Source organism: Leptodactylus fuscus, chromosome 5, assembly GCF_031893055.1.
Source record: "Leptodactylus fuscus isolate aLepFus1 chromosome 5, aLepFus1.hap2, whole genome shotgun sequence".
NCBI classification, from domain to species: domain Eukaryota; kingdom Metazoa; phylum Chordata; class Amphibia; order Anura; family Leptodactylidae; genus Leptodactylus; species Leptodactylus fuscus.
In genome coordinates this window covers 35,806,630-35,823,731 of record NC_134269.1, presented here as the reverse complement: position 1 = coordinate 35,823,731, position 17,102 = coordinate 35,806,630, and the positions used below count along the sequence as shown (strand labels likewise).

The window sequence follows — 17,102 nt, the reverse complement described above, 5'->3', positions numbered from 1 at the left end:
CAGGGTACGCTTGTAAAGCTTAGGCTGACAAACACCCCAGATGGGACTCGAACCCACAATCCCTGGCTTAGGAGGCCAGGGCCTTATCCATTAGGCCACTGATGCTGGATGCAGGGCACAAGCCTTATGATTCTATTTTTCAAAGAAAGCAGACATGCACCAGCCATCCAAATGCATTATCCAGATGGGACTTGTACCTTTTGCGTTCCAAATCTAAAGCTTTCTTATTGGCGTACTTGCGTTCTTTCAAGAAGAGCCAGGGGTGCCTTTCTTGCCTCCTTTGGATGACACAGTCACAGGATATTGTTAATGGTGAAGAAGAAGAAGAAAAGCTTAATGGAGGGCCAGGACTCTTCCAAAGCACACAAGTTTGCCTGATTTGTGATTCCGTGGTGTTGATAGATGAGGAGGAGGCGCCTTGAGAGACTGTGCTGCCTCGCTGCTGTTCTAAAAAAACAGATGAGGGAAGCAAGAAAGGATGCTCCAGGTGAGGCTCGAACTCACAACCTCGGCATTGCTCGACAGTTACTGCTGTTATAAGTACCGCGCGCTGACCGATTGCGCCACTGCAGCTTACGTGAGATGCTGCGGGCTTGCTTTTTTTGCATGATATTTCCCAAACGATCACCGTTAAGATCGCTGACAGTAAAGATGCTCTGAATCTACTCCAAGTCGTTTTACTTCACTCTTACTGATATATGAAGTCGTACGATCCAAGGTGCTGGCAGGTTTCATGTTGAAGGAAGTTTGTCTCCAGAATCCAGCATATCAACCCAGACCCACAGAAATAGATAGCTTAGGGTCACCTGAATTAAAGTGTGTTTTCCCCATGTGAATGGGTGCCTCCGTTGCCGAGATATTGCTGCCTTTGTCAACATGCAAACGAGCTATTTGGAGCAACGAGGGCGTTGCCGCTTACCTCTTTGGAGCAATGGCAACACCCTCGTTGCTCCAAAGAGCTCATTTGAGTATTGACAGAAAGAGAGAGCACTCAGGAAAGGAGGCACCCATTCGGAAGGGGGAAACACCGTTGGATTCAGGTGACCCTAACCTATCTCTCTGCGGGGCTGGTTTGCTATGCTGGGCTTGGTTACAGACTCCTTTTTTAGAAATGCAATGTGGGTGACATTGGAATGGTTCCTTATAGCGCTGTGGAGTTAGCCTGTATTTTTAGCAATCCATGCGTGTGCCCTATCCCAACAACATAGGATTGCATTGTAAAGAAATTCTGTTTGTAAAAAAAATTCACAATTGGAGGCAGATGGATATCTCCGATTCCGTACCCCGTGTTTGTCTAGGCAATGGGATATAAAGGAAGAATAAAGCAAGGTGCTGTCTTTTTCAAAAGCATAGGGCGTTCTCTGCATTCAAAGAAGATAGCGTTACACTGAATTGCTCTTCTTGGGACATAGAAATTGCCTTTTCATGTTAGTACGCGGTCAGGTTTGGCACGATCCGCTTCAGAAGCAAGCGAGACAATCACCCCGGGAAGAGGAGGCTTGAGAACTCTTAATTTGGACCTAAAACACATCCAGGGTACGCTTGTAAAGCTTAGGCTGACAAACACCCCAGATGGGACTCGAACCCACAATCCCTGGCTTAGGAGGCCAGTGCCTAATCCATTAGGCCACTGGGGCTGGATGCAGGACACAAGCCTTATGATTCTATTTTTCAAAGAAAGCAGACATGCACCAGCCATCCAAATGCATTATCCAGATGGGACTTGTACCTTTTGCGTTCCAAATCTAAAGCTTTCTTATTGGCGTGCTTGCGTTCTTTCAAGAAGAGCCAGGGGTGCCTTTCTTGCCTCCTTTGGATGACACAGTCACAGGATATTGTTAATGGTGAAGAAGAAGAAGAAAAGCTTAATGGAGGGCCAGGACTCTTCCAAACCACACAAGTTTGCCTGATTTGTGATTCCGTGGTGTTGATAGATGAGGATGAGGCGCCTTGAGAGACTGTGCTGCCTCGCTGCTGTTCTAAAAAAACAGATGAGGGAAGCAAGAAAGGATGCTCCAGGTGAGGCTCGAACTCACAACCTCGGCATTGCTCGACAGTTACTGCTTTATAAGTACCGCGCGCTGACCGATTGCGCCACTGGAGCTTACGTGAGGTGCTGCGGGCTTGCTTTGTTTGCATGATATTTCCCAAATGATCACCGTTAAGATCGCTGACAGTAAAGATGCTCTGAATCTACTCCAAGTCGTTTTACTTCACTCTTACTGATATATGAAGTCGTACGATCCAAGGTGCTGGCAGGTTTCATGTTGAAGGAAATTTGTCTCCAGAATCCAGCATATCAACCCAGACCCACAGAAATAGATAGCTTAGGGTCACCTGAATTAAAGTGTGTTTTCTCCTTGTGAATGGGTGCCTCCGTTGCCGAGATATCGCTGCCTTTGTCAACATGCAAACGAGCTATTTGGAGCAACGAGGGCGTTGCCGCTTACCTCTTTGGAGCAATGGCAACACCCTCGTTGCTCCAAAGAGCTCATTTGAGTATTGACAGAAAGAGAGAGCACTCAGGAAAGGAGGCACCCATTCGGAAGGGGGAAACACCGTTGGATTCAGGTGACCCTAACCTATCTCTCTGCGGGGCTGGTTTGCTATGCTGGGCTTGGTTACAGACTCCTTTTTTAAAAATGCAATGTGGGTGACATTGGAATGGTTCCTTATAGCGCTGTGGAGTTAGCCTGTATTTTTAGCAATCCATGCGTGTGCCCTATCCCAACAACATAGGATTGCATTGTAAAGAAATTCTGTTTGTAAAAAAAATTCACAATTGGAGGCAGATGGATATCTCCGATTCCGTACCCTTGTGTTTGTCTAGGCAATGGGATATAAAGGAAGAATAAAGCAAGGTGCTGTCTTTTTCAAAAGCATAGGGCGTTCTCTGCATTCAAAGAAGATAGCGTTACACTGAATCGCTCTTCTTGGGACATAGAAATTGCCTTTTCATGTTAGTACGCGGCCAGGTTTGGCACGATCCGCTTTAGAAGCAAGCGAGACAATCACCCCGGGAAGAGGAGGCTTGAGAACTTTTAATTTGGACCTAAAACACGTCCAGGGTACGCTTGTAAAGCTTAGGCTGACAAACACCCCAGATGGGACTCGAACCCACAATCCCTGGCTTAGGAGGCCAGTGCCTTATCCATTAGGCCACTGGGGCTGGATGCAGGGCACAAGCCTTATGATTCTATTTTTCAAAGAAAGCAGACATGCACCAGCCATCCAAATGCATTATCCAGATGGGACTTGTACCTTTTGCGTTCCAAATCTAAAGCTTTCTTATTGGCGTACTTGCGTTCTTTCAAGAAGAGCCAGGGGTGCCTTTCTTGCCTCCTTTGGATGACACAGTCACAGGATATTGTTAATGGTGAAGAAGAAGAAGAAAAGCTTAATGGAGGGCCAGGACTCTTCCAAAGCACACAAGTTTGCCTGTTTTGTGATTCCGTGGTGTTGATAGATGAGGAGGAGGCGCCTTGAGAGACTGTGCTGCCTCGCTGCTGTTCTAAAAAAACAGATGAGGGAAGCAAGAAAGGATGCTCCAGGTGAGGCTCGAACTCACAACCTCGGCATTGCTCGACAGTGACTGCTTTATAAGTACCGCGCGCTGACCGATTGCGCCACTGGAGCTTACGTGAGGTGTTGCGGGCTTGCTTTTTTTGCATGATATTTCCCAAACGATCACCGTTAAGATCGCTGACAGTAAAGATGCTCTGAATCTACTCCAAGTCGTTTTACTTCACTCTTACTGATATATGAAGTCGTACGATCCAAGGTGCTGGCAGGTTTCATGTTGAAGGAAGTTTGTCTCCAGAATCCAGCATATCAACCCAGACCCACAGAAATAGATAGCTTAGGGTCACCTGAATTAAAGTGTGTTTTCTCCTTGTGAATGGGTGCCTCCGTTGCCGAGATATCGCTGCCTTTGTCAACATGCAAACGAGCTATTTGGAGCAACGAGGGCGTTGCCGCTTACCTCTTTGGAGCAATGGCAACACCCTCGTTGCTCCAAAGAGCTCATTTGAGTATTGACAGAAAGAGAGAGCACTCAGGAAAGGAAGCACCGATTCGGAAGGGGGAAACACCGTTGGATTCAGGTGACCCTAACCTATCTCTCTGCGGGGCTGGTTTGCTATGCTGGGCTTGGTTACAGACTCCTTTTTTAAAAATGCAATGTGGGTGACATTGGAATGGTTCCTTATAGCGCTGTGGAGTTAGCCTGTATTTTTAGCAATCCATGCGTGTGCCCTATCCCAACAACATAGGATTGCATTGTAAAGAAATTCTGTTTGTAAAAAAAATTCACAATTGGAGGCAGATGGATATCTCCGATTCCGTACCCCGTGTTTGTCTAGGCAATGGGATATAAAGGAAGAATAAAGCAAGGTGCTGTCTTTTTCAAATGCATAGGGCGTTCTCTGCATTCAAAGAAGATAGCGTTACACTGAATTGCTCTTCTTGGGACATAGAAATTGCCTTTTCATGTTAGTACGCGGCCAGGTTTGGCACGATCCGCTTCAGAAGCAAGCGAGACAATCACCCCGGGAAGAGGAGGCTTGAGAACTTTTAATTTGGACCTAAAACACATCCAGGGTACGCTTGTAAAGCTTAGGCTGACAAACACCCCAGATGGGACTCGAACCCACAATCCCTGGCTTAGGAGGCCAGTGCCTTATCCATTAGGCCACTGGGGCTGGATGCAGGGTATACAATCCTTATGATTCTATTTTTCAAAGAAAGCAGACATGCACCAGCCATCCAAATGCATTATCCAGATGGGACTTGTACCTTTTGCGTTCCAAATCTAAAGCTTTCTTATTGGCGTGCTTGCGTTCTTTCAAGAAGAGCCAGGGGTGCCTTTCTTGCCTCCTTTGGATGACACAGTCACAGGATATTGTTAATGGTGAAGAAGAAGAAGAAAAGCTTAATGGAGGGCCAGGACTCTTCCAAACCACACAAGTTTGCCTGATTTGTGATTCCGTGGTGTTGATAGATGAGGATGAGGCGCCTTCAGAGACTGTGCTGCCTCGCTGCTGTTCTAAAAAAACAGATGAGGGAAGCAAGAAAGGATGCTCCAGGTGAGGCTCGAACTCACAACCTCGGCATTGCTCGACAGGTACTGCTTTATAAGCACCGCGCGCTGACCGATTGCGCCACTGGAGCTTACGTGAGGTGCTGCGGGCTTGCTTTTTTTGCATGATATTTCCCAAACGATCACCGTTAAGATCGCTGACAGTAAAGATGCTCTGAATCTACTCCAAGTCGTTTTACTTCACTCTTACTGATATATGAAGTCGTACGATCCAAGGTGCTGGCAGGTTTCATGTTGAAGGAAGTTTGTCTCCAGAATCCAGCATATCAACCCAGACCCACAGAAATAGATAGCTTAGGGTCACCTGAATTAAAGTGTGTTTTCCCCTTGTGAATGGGTGCCTCCGTTGCCGAGATATCGCTGCCTTTGTCAACATGCAAACGAGCTATTTGGAGCAACGAGGGCGTTGCCGCTTACCTCTTTGGAGCAATGGCAACACCCTCGTTGCTCCAAAGAGCTCATTTGAGTATTGACAGAAAGAGAGAGCACTCAGGAAAGGAGGCACCCATTCGGAAGGGGGAAACACCGTTGGATTCAGGTGACCCTAACCTATCTCTCTGCGGGGCTGGTTTGCTATGCTGGGCTTGGTTACAGACTCCTTTTTTAAAAATGCAATGTGGGTGACATTGGAATGGTTCCTTATAGCCCTGTGGAGTTAGCCTGTATTTTTAGCAATCCATGCGTGTGCCCTATCCCAACAACATAGGATTGCATTGTAAAGAAATTCTGTTTGTAAAAAAAATTCACAATTGGAGGCAGATGGATATCTCCGATTCCGTACCCCGTGTTTATCTAGGCAATGGGATATAAAGGAAGAATAAAGCAAGGTGCTGTCTTTTTCAAAAGCATAGGGCGTTCTCTGCATTCAAAGAAGATAGCGTTACACTGAATTGCTCTTCTTGGGACATAGAAATTGCCTTTTCATGTTAGTACGCGGCCAGGTTTGGCACGATCCGCTTCAGAAGCAAGCGAGACAATCACCCCGGGAAGAAGAGGCTTGAGAACTTTTAATTTGGACCTAAAACACGTCCAGGGTACGCTTGTAAAGCTTAGGCTGACAAACACCCCAGATGGGACTCGAACCCACAATCCCTGGCTTAGGAGGCCAGTGCCTTATCCATTAGGCCACTGGGGCTGGATGCAGGGCACAAGCCTTATGATTCTATTTTTCAAAGAAAGCAGACATGCACCAGCCATCCAAATGCATTATCCAGATGGGACTTGTACCTTTTGCGTTCCAAATCTAAAGCTTTCTTATTGGCGTGCTTGCGTTCTTTCAAGAAGAGCCAGGGGTGCCTTTCTTGCCTCCTTTGGATGACACAGTCACAGGATATTGTTAATGGTGAAGAAGAAGAAGAAAAGCTTAATGGAGGGCCAGGACTCTTCCAAACCACACAAGTTTGCCTGATTTGTGATTCCGTGGTGTTGATAGATGAGGATGAGGCGCCTTGAGAGACTGTGCTGCCTCGCTGCTGTTCTCAAAAAACAGATGAGGGAAGCAAGAAAGGATGCTCCAGGTGAGGCTCGAACTCACAACCTCGGCATTGCTCGACAGTTGCTGCTTTATAAGTACCGCGCGCTGACCGATTGCGCCACTGGAGCTTATGTGAGGTGCTGCGGGCTTGCTTTGTTTGCATGATATTTCCCAAACGATCACCGTTAAGATCGCTGACAGTAAAGATGCTCTGAATCTACTCCAAGTTGTTTTACTTCACTCTTACTGATATATGAAGTCGTACGATCCAAGGTGCTGGCAGGTTTCATGTTGAAGGAAGTTTGTCTCCAGAATCCAGCATATCAACCCAGACCCACAGAAATAGATAGTTTAGGGTCACCTGAATTAAAGTGTGTTTTCTCCTTGTGAATGGGTGCCTCCGTTGCCGAGATATCGCTGCCTTTGTCAACATGCAAACGAGCTATTTGGAGCAATGAGGGCGTTGCCGCTTACCTCTTTGGAGCAATGGCAACACCCTCGTTGCTCCAAAGAGCTCATTTGAGTATTGACAGAAAGAGAGAGCACTCAGGAAAGGAGGCACCCATTCGGAAGGGGGAAACACCGTTGGATTCAGGTGACCCTAACCTATCTCTCTGCGGGGCTGGTTTGCTATGCTGGGCTTGGTTACAGACTCCTTTTTTAAAAATGCAATGTGGGTGACATTGGAATGGTTCCTTATAGCGCTGTGGAGTTAGCCTGTATTTTTAGCAATCCATGCGTGTGCCCTATCCCAACAACATAGGATTGCATTGTAAAGAAATTCTGTTTGTAAAAAAAATTCACAATTGGAGGCAGATGGATATCTCCGATTCCGTACCCCGTGTTTGTCTAGGCAATGGGATATAAAGGAAGAATAAAGCAAGGTGCTGTCTTTTTCAAAAGCATAGGGCGTTCTCTGCATTCAAAGAAGATAGCGTTACACTGAATTGCTCTTCTTGGGACATAGAAATTGCCTTTTCATGTTAGTACGCGGCCAGGTTTGGCACGATCCGCTTCAGAAGCAAGCGAGACAATCAGCCCGGGAAGAGGAGGCTTGAGAACTTTTAATTTGGACCTAAAACACGTCCAGAGTACGCTTGTAAAGCTTAGGCAGACAAACACCCCAGATGGGACTCGAACCCACAATCCCTGGCTTAGGAGGCCAGTTCCTTATCCATTAGGCCACTGGGGCTGGATGCAGGGCACAAGCCTTATGATTCTATTTTTCAAAGAAAGCAGACATGCACCAGCCATCCAAATGCATTATCCAGATGGGACTTGTACCTTTTGCGTTCCAAATCTAAAGCTTTCTTATTGGCGTACTTGCGTTCTTTCAAGAAGAGCCAGGGGTGCCTTTCTTGCCTCCTTTGGATGACACAGTCACAGGATATTGTTAATGGTGAAGAAGAAGAAGAAAAGCTTAATGGAGGGCCAGGACTCTTCCAAACCACACAAGTTTGCCTGATTTGTGATTCCGTGGTGTTGATAGATGAGGAGGAGGCGCCTTGAGAGACTGTGCTGCCTCGCTGCTGTTCTAAAAAAACAGATGAGGGAAGCAAGAAAGGATGCTCCAGGTGAGGCTCGAACTCACAACCTCGGCATTGCTCGACAGTTACTGCTTTATAAGTACCGCGCGCTGACCGATTGCGCCACTGGAGCTTACGTGAGGTGCTGCGGGCTTGCTTTTTTTGCATGATATTTCCCAAACGATCACCGTTAAGATCGCTGACAGTAAAGATGCTCTGAATCTACTCCAAGTCGCTTTACTTCACTCTTACTGATATATGAAGTCGTACGATCCAAGGTGCTGGCAGGTTTCATGTTGAAGGAAGTTTGTCTCCAGAATCCAGCATATCAACCCAGACCCACAGAAATAGATAGCTTAGGGTCACCTGAATTAAAGTGTGTTTTCCCCTTGTGAATGGGTGCCTCCGTTGCCGAGATATCGCTGCCTTTGTCAACATGCAAACGAGCTATTTGGAGCAACGAGGGCGTTGCCGCTTACCTCTTTGGAGCAATGGCAACACCCTCGTTGCTCCAAAGAGCTCATTTGAGTATTGACAGAAAGAGAGAGCACTCAGGAAAGGAGGCACCCATTCGGAAGGGGGAAACACCGTTGGATTCAGGTGACCCTAACCTATCTCTCTGCGGGGCTGGTTTGCTATGCTGGGCTTGGTTACAGACTCCTTTTTTAAAAATGCAATGTGGGTGACATTGGAATGGTTCCTTATAGCGCTGTGGAGTTAGCCTGTATTTTTAGCAATCCATGCGTGTGCCCTATCCCAACAACATAGGATTGCATTGTAAAGAAATTCTGTTTGTAAAAAAAATTCACAATTGGAGGCAGATGGATATCTCCGATTCCGTACCCCGTGTTTGTCTAGGCAATGGGATATAAAGGAAGAATAAAGCAAGGTGCTGTCTTTTTCAAAAGCATAGGGCGTTCTCTGCATTCAAAGAAGATAGCGTTACACTGAATTGCTCTTCTTGGGAGATAGAAATTGCCTTTTCATGTTAGTACGCGGCCAGGTTTGGCACGATCCGCTTTAGAAGCAAGCGAGACAATCACCCCGGGAAGAGGAGGCTTGAGAACTTTTAATTTGGACCTAAAACACTTCCAGGGTACGCTTGTAAAGCTTAGGCTGAGAAACACCCCAGATGGGACTCGAACCCACAATCCCTGGCTTAGGAGGCCAGTGCCTTATCCATTAGGCCACTGGGGCTGGATGCAGGGCACAAGCCTTATGATTCTATTTTTCAAAGAAAGCAGACATGCACCAGCCATCCAAATGCATTATCCAGATGGGACTTGTACCTTTTGCGTTCCAAATCTAAAGCTTTCTTATTGGCGTGCTTGCGTTCTTTCAAGAAGAGCCAGGGGTGCCTTTCTTGCCTCCTTTGGATGACACAGTCACAGGATATTGTTAATGGTGAAGAAGAAAAAGAAAAGCTTAATGGAGGGCCAGGACTCTTCCAAACCACACAAGTTTGCCTGATTTGTGATTCCGTGGTGTTGATAGATGAGGATGAGGCGCCTTCAGAGACTGTGCTGCCTCGCTGCTGTTCTAAAAAAACAGATGAGGGAAGCAAGAAAGGATGCTCCAGGTGAGGCTCGAACTCACAACCTCGGCATTGCTCGACAGTTACTGCTTTATAAGTACCGCGCGCTGACCGATTGCGCCACTGGAGCTTACGTGAGGTGCTGCGGGCTTGCTTTTTTTGCATGATATTTCCCAAACGATCACCGTTAAGATCGCTGACAGTAAAGATGCTCTGAATCTACTCCAAGTCGTTTTACTTCACTCTTACTGATATATGAAGTCGTACGATCCAAGGTGCTGGCAGGTTTCATGTTGAAGGAAGTTTGTCTCCAGAATCCAGCATATCAACCCAGACCCACAGAAATAGATAGCTTAGGGTCACCTGAATTAAAGTGTGTTTTCCCCTTGTGAATGGGTGCCTCCGTTGCCGAGATATAGCTGCCTTTGTCAACATGCAAACGAGCTATTTGGAGCAACGAGGGCGTTGCCGCTTACCTCTTTGGAGCAATGGCAACACCCTCGTTGCTCCAAAGAGCTCATTTGAGTATTGACAGAAAGAGAGAGCACTCAGGAAAGGAGGCACCCATTCGGAAGGGGGAAACACCGTTGGATTCAGGTGACCCTAACCTATCTCTCTGCGGGGCTGGTTTGCTATGCTGGGCTTGGTTACAGACTCCTTTTTTAAAAATGCAATGTGGGTGACATTGGAATGGTTCCTTATAGCGCTGTGGAGTTAGCCTGTATTTTTAGCAATCCATGCGTGTGCACTATCCCAACAACATAGGATTGCATTGTAAAGAAATTCTGTTTGTAAAAAAAATTCACAATTGGAGGCAGATGGATATCTCCGATTCCGTACCCCGTGTTTGTCTAGGCAATGGGATATAAAGGAAGAATAAAGCAAGGTGCTGTCTTTTTCAAAAGCATAGTGGCCCTTGCACTGCTTAAGGAAAAGGGGCTAAGACTGCTGTGCTGGGGTTGCTGGGTTACGGTTTTTTGAATTAATACACCCGCCCCTTGTTTTGATGAGGTCATTTGTTTTGGAAATATACTTTATATAATTCGGGGGCACGTGGGTATAGGCCTCTTACCCTTCGTCTTGGTCTGACGTGAGGAAACAGCTCCCCAGTTACCCATCATGGCTGACCTGGAGATGCTCATCATGGAGAGAGCCAGAGAAGAAGGGCACGGATGGATCCAAGAAATGTTGCAGAGGGCTGCTGCTCAGCTGTCCAGGGATGAAGAGGATCCTGATGTTCCTGTAGCTGCTGCCCGGTCCTCCAGGAGGCCCCACCGCACGGTCCGGAGGCCGAACCGTCTTAGCCCCAGCCCGCCGGCGCGTGGAGCCAAACGAAGCGCGCCGGCGGTTGGTCGGGGCCTTCACAGTGATTCCCGCCGCCACGCTGGGAGAAGATTCAGCCCGCCGTCTCCCCTTGAAACAGCTAGGCCGCAGCCGCGGCCTACTTCCGGCTCTGGCGGCCGCCGGAGCAGAGCTGCAGCAGTCCGGCCCCCTGCTGGAGCAGGGGGCGAAGCTCCGCCCGCTCCTGGCTCCCGGCATCAACCCAGTGGCCTGAGCGTGGCGGATCACCGGGCCCTTCAGCCTCGGCCTCCCGCTGGAGCGGGAGGTGAAGCCACGCCCCCCGCTAGGCCGCAGCCTCCACCCGGCAGTCCAGGACAGACTGTCCGGAGCAAGCTTGCGGCTGCTGCTCCTCCACTGGATCGGCCTCCCGCCGGAGCGGGAGGCGAAGCCCCGCCCACCGCTAGGCCGCGGCCTGCAGCCGGCAGTCCTGATCCCGCAGCTAGGCCTCCTCCAGGAGCCGGAGGCCTACCCCCACCCAACACCATGACACGCACTGCACCCGGCAGCCATCGGGTGGCTGTCCGGCATCTGGATGCAGCTCCCTCCAGCCACCGGGGATTCAGCCGGCCTTCCATGCCCCTTGCAGGAGCAAGGGGTGAAGATGCAGGATCTGGTGAGCTGACACCCGGGACAGGAGTCTTACAGCCCCTGTCACCGGCTACGAGTGTTTTACTGACCACGGAGGGGGTTGGAGGGGGCGGGGCTTCATCATGTGACTCGGATAGTGCTGTAATGGTTCCCCCTACCCCTCCCCCCGTTGTTCTACCTGGTCCCCTGGGATCACTGGCGTCGCATGCTGCCCCTGGAGAGCAGGCTGTGCCGTCCTGCTATCCATCTGTTTCTCAGCCTGCACTGCCGGCTCTCACCACTAGAGGGCACCAGAGGCTTTCAAATCCCAGACAGCTTGCTCGCCAGCCTCCCCAGGGGATCCAGCAACCCCCCTCACCCAGGTCAAGAGTCACCTCACCTCGGTCGCCTCGGAAACCCAGGGGTCAGCGCATGAGTGGACGTAGTACGCGCGGGCAGGGGTCACGGAAGTCCCGTCGCAGTTTTGATAGGCTTACCTCTTCCGAGTCTTCTCTGTCCTCAGATTGCAGCCGTCATTGTCGCCATGATCGCCGTAGGAGGGAATTTTCTCGTCACCATTCCGTCCGTAGCAGATCTCCTTCGCACCGTGCCTGTAGTCATCGTTCCTCGGGATCTCGAAGAGAACACTGCCGAAGTCGTGCCTGCGGTTCTCCCCGCCTTTCCTGCTGTTCCTCTCCATGCCGTAGCCCGCGCACTTCTGCCCGCCGCCTTCCTGCGTCCATTGTTTCTGATGCCAGCCCTCAGCAACCTGCGGAGATGTCCCACCACCCCGCAGCACCTCTGGCCGTCCATGTCCAGCCGCCTCATCTTCCGCCGCACAGACCGGTTACGGGGCCCATGCCTGAAGGTGAGTTGCATTGCCTCCCCGCATGGTCGGCCCTCACCAACCCGGCCCACAGCAACATAGCTTCAGTAGCCAGTCACATTTCCCCAGCTTTAATTAGCTCCAATAACATGGTGGTCCCCGGGGTGGGTGCTGGCGGGGTTACGCCTGCGCCGGCTAGTCTACCTCTTGGCCTCACTTTCAAGGATTCAATATACTGCGGAATCTCTCCGCTAGGCACTCATGTCCCTGCGGAGACCCGCGATAAAATTATTAGGGGTGAGTACATTGAGATTTGGTCCTTGCTATCCACTGAACATGGGACAGTGGATAAGGAAAGGTCCTTTGAGCGTGGTTCAGAAAGGAAGCCGAAGGTTGCTAAGACCTTCGGGAATTGGCTGCAGGCTTTCTCGGTGCTGGCTCACATATTATGTCAGCATAGCCCTGAGAAAGGCCCTGAGCTCTTTGTGTACCTAGACTCTATCTATAGCGCCCACAAGCTGCACGGAGGTGCGGCTTGGTGGCGCTATGATGAGGAGTTCAGGCGCCGGCTGGCTTTGACCCCTGCCTTGGGCTGGGCGTCGAAGGCGGCTGACGTCTGGATTCAGCTCATCCTTAGTCAAAAGTCGCAGAGGTCTTTTCAGTCCGGAGCCGGGGGTTCTCCCTCCGGTGCTGGATCCATTCCCCACAAGCCGACAGGGTCCTGTTGGCTTTACAATGAAGGACACTGCCGTTTCTTCTCCTCCTGCAAGTTTCGACATGATTGTTCGATCTGCGGAGGTAGCCATTCCGCGCTCAAATGTTCACGTCGGGGTAAACAACTGGCCAAGTTGGGTGCCCCCGGCTCAGGCGAGAACCCCGGTGAGAGGCCCAGTTCTGCGCCCATGGCTAGAGCTGTACCCGCGGAGACGGGAGGCAAACTTGCTTGAGGACGGGTTTAGTGTAGGCTTTGTCATCCCATTTGAGGATTCGCCGGTCTCCTCCTTGTCCGGTAATTTACGTTCCGTGTTGGCTGATGAACCTTTGGCGTGGGATAAGGTGATGAAGGAGGTTTCTTTGGGTAGGATGGCGGGCCCGTTTGACGACCCCCCATTCTCCAATTTGCGTGTTTCCCCGCTGGGTCTGGTACCCAAACGGGAACCGGGTAAATTTCGCCTTATACATCATCTGTCCTACCCCAGGGGGGATTCTGTTAACGACGGTATTTCCAAGGAGGTGGCCGCTGTTTCCTACGCGTCGTTTGACAAAGCGGTTGATTTAGTTCGCCGGGCGGGTAAGGGGGCCTTTCTAGCTAAATCAGATATTGAATCCGCTTTTCGTTTGCTCCCCATCCACCCCAGTTGTTTTCACCTCCTTGGCTGTTCATTACGCGAAAAGTTTTTCGTTGACATGTGCTTGCCAATGGGGTGTTCGATTTCTTGTTCATATTTTGAAATTTTTTCGTCTTTTTTGGAATGGGTCGTGCGCTTCGAAACAGGATATCAGTCAGTTTTGCATTATTTGGACGATTTCCTTTTCGTAGGGCCGGCTGATTCCCCGGTTTGCGAGTTTTTGTTACGATCGTTCAAGTGTTTGATGCGCTCATTCGGTGTTCCCCTTTCTGAAGAAAAGACGGTTGGTCCTGTGACCTGCCTGTCTTTTCTTGGAATCGAAATCGACTCTGTCGCCATGGTCTTCCGCTTGCCAGATGACAAGCTTGACCGGCTGGTCCAGGAGGTTCAAAAGGCGGAGAACTCTAAGAAGGTGACCGTGCATCAGATGCAGGTGCTCCTGGGTCTTTTGAACTTCGCGTGCAAGGTTATCCCGATGGGCCGGACTTTTTGCCGCCGCCTGTCCTTGGCGACCAAGGGCGTCTCTCTCCCTCATCATTTTATTCGGATTACTAAAACGTTGCGTGAAGATTTGAGGGTGTGGCGGCGTTTTTTGGCATCCTTCAACGGTAGGGCCGTATGCCAATCCGACATAGTGTCCAGTGTGGAGCTCTCGTTTTTTACGGATGCGGCCGGGTCCGACGGTTTTGGCGCGGTTTTCGGTAATAAGTGGTGTAGGGCTGAGTGGCCCCCCTCTTGGTTCGATAGGGGGTTAGTTAGGAACTTGACGCTGTTGGAGCTTTTTCCGATTATAGTCGCTGTAGAATTGTGGGGCCAGAGCATCAGCAATTGCCGTGTCTGCTTCTGGTCCGATAATATGGCGGTCGTGCAGGCGGTGAACAGCCTATCGTCTTCCTCTTTGGAAGTGTTAGCGCTCTTGAGACATTTGGTTCTTCGCTGCCTGCAGGCCAACATCTTTTTTCGCGCCCGGCATGTTCCGGGCGCCGATAACAACATTGCTGATGCTCTGTCTCGTTCTAATTTTCAGCTGTTTCGCTTGCTACACCCGTCAGCGGAGGAGGAAGGGGAGCCTTGTCCGGAAGCTTTGTGGAATTTGTTGGAGACCGTTTGATGGCGCTTGTGCGGCGGTCGGTTACCCCCGCCACATGGCGGAGTCACACTGCAGCGTGGAACGAGTTTTTGTCTCACTCTGGCGGTTTGGTACCCGCGGAGGATAATGCTTTGTTTCGCCTTATTTTGAGTTTTTTAGAGGTTCTTCGGGAAGGGGGAGTTTCTGCTGCTGTGGCAGCGCGTAGGTTGACCGGTTTAGCATTTGTGCTTAAGCTTCAGGGTCGAGTGGATGTCACCAAACGTTTTGTGGTTAGGCAAATTTTGAAGGGCTGGAGGAAGGAGGCGGGGCGGCGTGACATGCGCCGCCCTGTTTCCTTTCCGTTGCTGCAGAGATTGTTGTCTGCTCTCTCTTTGTTGTGCAGGGACGACAGCGAAGTGCTTCTTTTTCGAGTCGCCTTTTCCCTGGCTTTTTTCTGTGCCTTGAGGATTGGCGAACTCCTTCCGGCCAGTAGATTTTCCGGTGGGGGCTTACAGGTGGGTGATGTCGTCCTTTCTAGCTCGGATGTGCGGATTTGTATTAGGCGGTCCAAGACCGACGTGTATGGCCAGGGTTGTTGGGTTCCGATTCGTCCGACTGGGTCTCCGTTCTGTCCGGTTCAGTTGGTTCGGGAATTCGTCAGTAGCAGGGTTCCATCTCCGTTTTTCTTAGTACATAGCTCTGGCTTGCCTCTCACCCGTTACCAGTTTTCCTCTGTCTTTAAGTCCTCTTTGCAGTCTTTGGGTTTGGACCCCCGTGATTTCGGCACCCATTCCTTCCGCATCGGGGCGGCCACTACGGCCGACCTGTGCGGATTGGACTCGGAGTGTATCAAAAAATTAGGGAGATGGAAATCCGACTGTTTTATGCGTTATGTGCGACCTGACCTTTTGCTTGTTTAATTTTTCCCCATTTTGTTTATTTATGTCTTGCTTTCTGTCCCGTTTTCTTTCAGGTTTTTCCCCGATGTCGGTGTGGATTCTGGGCCACTCCTTCATTTATTGGGCGGAGCGCAGGGCTGCTGTGCGTCCGGTGGGTCCGTCACTCGGGTTTTCCGGTGTCTCGGTACAGTGGTTGGGGATCAGGGGTATGCGGTGGATTAGAGTTCTGGCTGAGGTAGCGAAGATAAGCAGGTCAGTGCCGGGTACGCTGATTCTATTAGTCCATGCTGGGGGTAACGATTTGGGAAAAGTCAAGCTTGGTGAGTTGATTTCGGTAATCAAGCAGGATTTCACTCGCATTGCTGAATATTTTGAACGTGTGATCCCGGTTTGGTCGGAAATTATCCCTAGATCTCACTGGCGAGGCGCTCGTTCCCATAGGGCCTTGGAGCGCTCCCGTAAGCTTTTAAATGTGAGGGTTGCGAAACATGTACGGGCCCTGGGCGGGGTGGCCATTCGTCATTCGGAGTTGGATGGAGACAATAGCAATCTCCTTCTTTCTGATGGGGTTCATTTGAACCCCATAGGTTTGGACATTTTTCTGTCCGGGCTGCAGGACGGCCTTGATAGGGCCCTTCTTTTGGCTGGTGGGGTTGGTCGGGGCCAGTAGTAGGTTCTTTACTCTGTCCCCTCCGTGGCGGGAGTTTGCCACGTCCCGTGGCGAGATGGTCGAGTACGAGGGGCCCGCTGTCCACCTGCGGGCCATAGGAGAGCCGTCATGGAGGAAGTCTTGTTTCCTTTCGTTTGCACTTTAAATAAATCTGTAAATAAAAGCTGTGGCCAACCCACTTTCAAACCATGCCGGAGTCTGGTATGTCTTTGTTGTTTAGTTACACTAAGGGGCGGTATTAAAGGGTAACCTCTAAGGGATCGGTCAGTCTCAGCAGTCTAGTGGCCCTTGCACTGCTTAAGGAAAAGGGGCTAAGACTGCTGTGCTGGGGTTGCTGGGTTACGGTTTTTTGAATTAATACACCCGCCCCTTGTTTTGATGAGGTCATTTGTTTTGGAAATATACTTTATATAATTCGGGGGCACGTGGGTATAGGCCTCTTACCCTTCGTCTTGGTCTGACGTGAGGAAACGCCCGCCCACCCTTGCCCTCGCGGTTTTTTCGGTTTGTTTTGACTATGTTTCTTATTGTCTTAGTTGTCACAGCACGCGGGAGTTTGCCACGTCCCGTGGCGAGATGGTCGAGTACGAGGGGCCCGCTGTCCACCTGCGGGCCATAGGAGAGCCGTCATGGAGGAAGTCTTGTTTCCTTTCGTTTGCACTTTAAATAAATCTGTAAATAAAAGCTGTGGCCAACCCACTTTCAAACCATGCCGGAGTCTGGTATGTCTTTGTTGTTTAGTTACACTA

The 17,102-nt window shown here is 50.0% G+C and overlaps 13 non-coding genes across 13 annotated transcripts; all 13 read right to left on the bottom strand.

Annotated features, from left to right (window-relative positions):
* Positions 1–479: 479 nt before the first annotated feature.
* Positions 480–573, bottom strand: TRNAI-UAU (transfer RNA isoleucine (anticodon UAU)). Its single transcript has 2 exons — positions 536–573; positions 480–515 (listed from the first exon to the last, which is right to left on the bottom strand). It is a non-coding gene; the product is annotated as a tRNA-Ile (tRNA).
* Positions 574–1,564: 991 nt separating this feature from the next.
* TRNAR-CCU (transfer RNA arginine (anticodon CCU)) lies at positions 1,565–1,637 on the bottom strand. Its single transcript has one exon. It is a non-coding gene; the product is annotated as a tRNA-Arg (tRNA).
* Positions 1,638–2,011: 374 nt separating this feature from the next.
* TRNAI-UAU (transfer RNA isoleucine (anticodon UAU)) lies at positions 2,012–2,104 on the bottom strand. Its single transcript is given in 2 exon segments — positions 2,012–2,047; positions 2,067–2,104. It is a non-coding gene; the product is annotated as a tRNA-Ile (tRNA).
* A 992-nt stretch (positions 2,105–3,096) lies between these two features.
* On the bottom strand, positions 3,097–3,169 carry TRNAR-CCU (transfer RNA arginine (anticodon CCU)). The gene has a single exon. It is a non-coding gene; the product is annotated as a tRNA-Arg (tRNA).
* Positions 3,170–3,543: 374 nt separating this feature from the next.
* TRNAI-UAU (transfer RNA isoleucine (anticodon UAU)) lies at positions 3,544–3,636 on the bottom strand. The gene is given in 2 exon segments: positions 3,544–3,579; positions 3,599–3,636. It is a non-coding gene; the product is annotated as a tRNA-Ile (tRNA).
* A 991-nt stretch (positions 3,637–4,627) lies between these two features.
* On the bottom strand, positions 4,628–4,700 carry TRNAR-CCU (transfer RNA arginine (anticodon CCU)). Its single transcript has one exon. It is a non-coding gene; the product is annotated as a tRNA-Arg (tRNA).
* Positions 4,701–5,076: 376 nt separating this feature from the next.
* Positions 5,077–5,169, bottom strand: TRNAI-UAU (transfer RNA isoleucine (anticodon UAU)). Its single transcript is given in 2 exon segments — positions 5,077–5,112; positions 5,132–5,169. It is a non-coding gene; the product is annotated as a tRNA-Ile (tRNA).
* A 991-nt stretch (positions 5,170–6,160) lies between these two features.
* On the bottom strand, positions 6,161–6,233 carry TRNAR-CCU (transfer RNA arginine (anticodon CCU)). Its single transcript has one exon. It is a non-coding gene; the product is annotated as a tRNA-Arg (tRNA).
* Positions 6,234–6,607: 374 nt separating this feature from the next.
* TRNAI-UAU (transfer RNA isoleucine (anticodon UAU)) lies at positions 6,608–6,700 on the bottom strand. The gene is given in 2 exon segments: positions 6,608–6,643; positions 6,663–6,700. It is a non-coding gene; the product is annotated as a tRNA-Ile (tRNA).
* Positions 6,701–7,691: 991 nt separating this feature from the next.
* On the bottom strand, positions 7,692–7,764 carry TRNAR-CCU (transfer RNA arginine (anticodon CCU)). The gene has a single exon. It is a non-coding gene; the product is annotated as a tRNA-Arg (tRNA).
* A 374-nt stretch (positions 7,765–8,138) lies between these two features.
* TRNAI-UAU (transfer RNA isoleucine (anticodon UAU)) lies at positions 8,139–8,231 on the bottom strand. Its single transcript is given in 2 exon segments — positions 8,139–8,174; positions 8,194–8,231. It is a non-coding gene; the product is annotated as a tRNA-Ile (tRNA).
* A 991-nt stretch (positions 8,232–9,222) lies between these two features.
* Positions 9,223–9,295, bottom strand: TRNAR-CCU (transfer RNA arginine (anticodon CCU)). Its single transcript has one exon. It is a non-coding gene; the product is annotated as a tRNA-Arg (tRNA).
* Positions 9,296–9,669: 374 nt separating this feature from the next.
* TRNAI-UAU (transfer RNA isoleucine (anticodon UAU)) lies at positions 9,670–9,762 on the bottom strand. Its single transcript is given in 2 exon segments — positions 9,670–9,705; positions 9,725–9,762. It is a non-coding gene; the product is annotated as a tRNA-Ile (tRNA).
* Between the last annotated feature and the right edge of the window lie 7,340 nt (positions 9,763–17,102).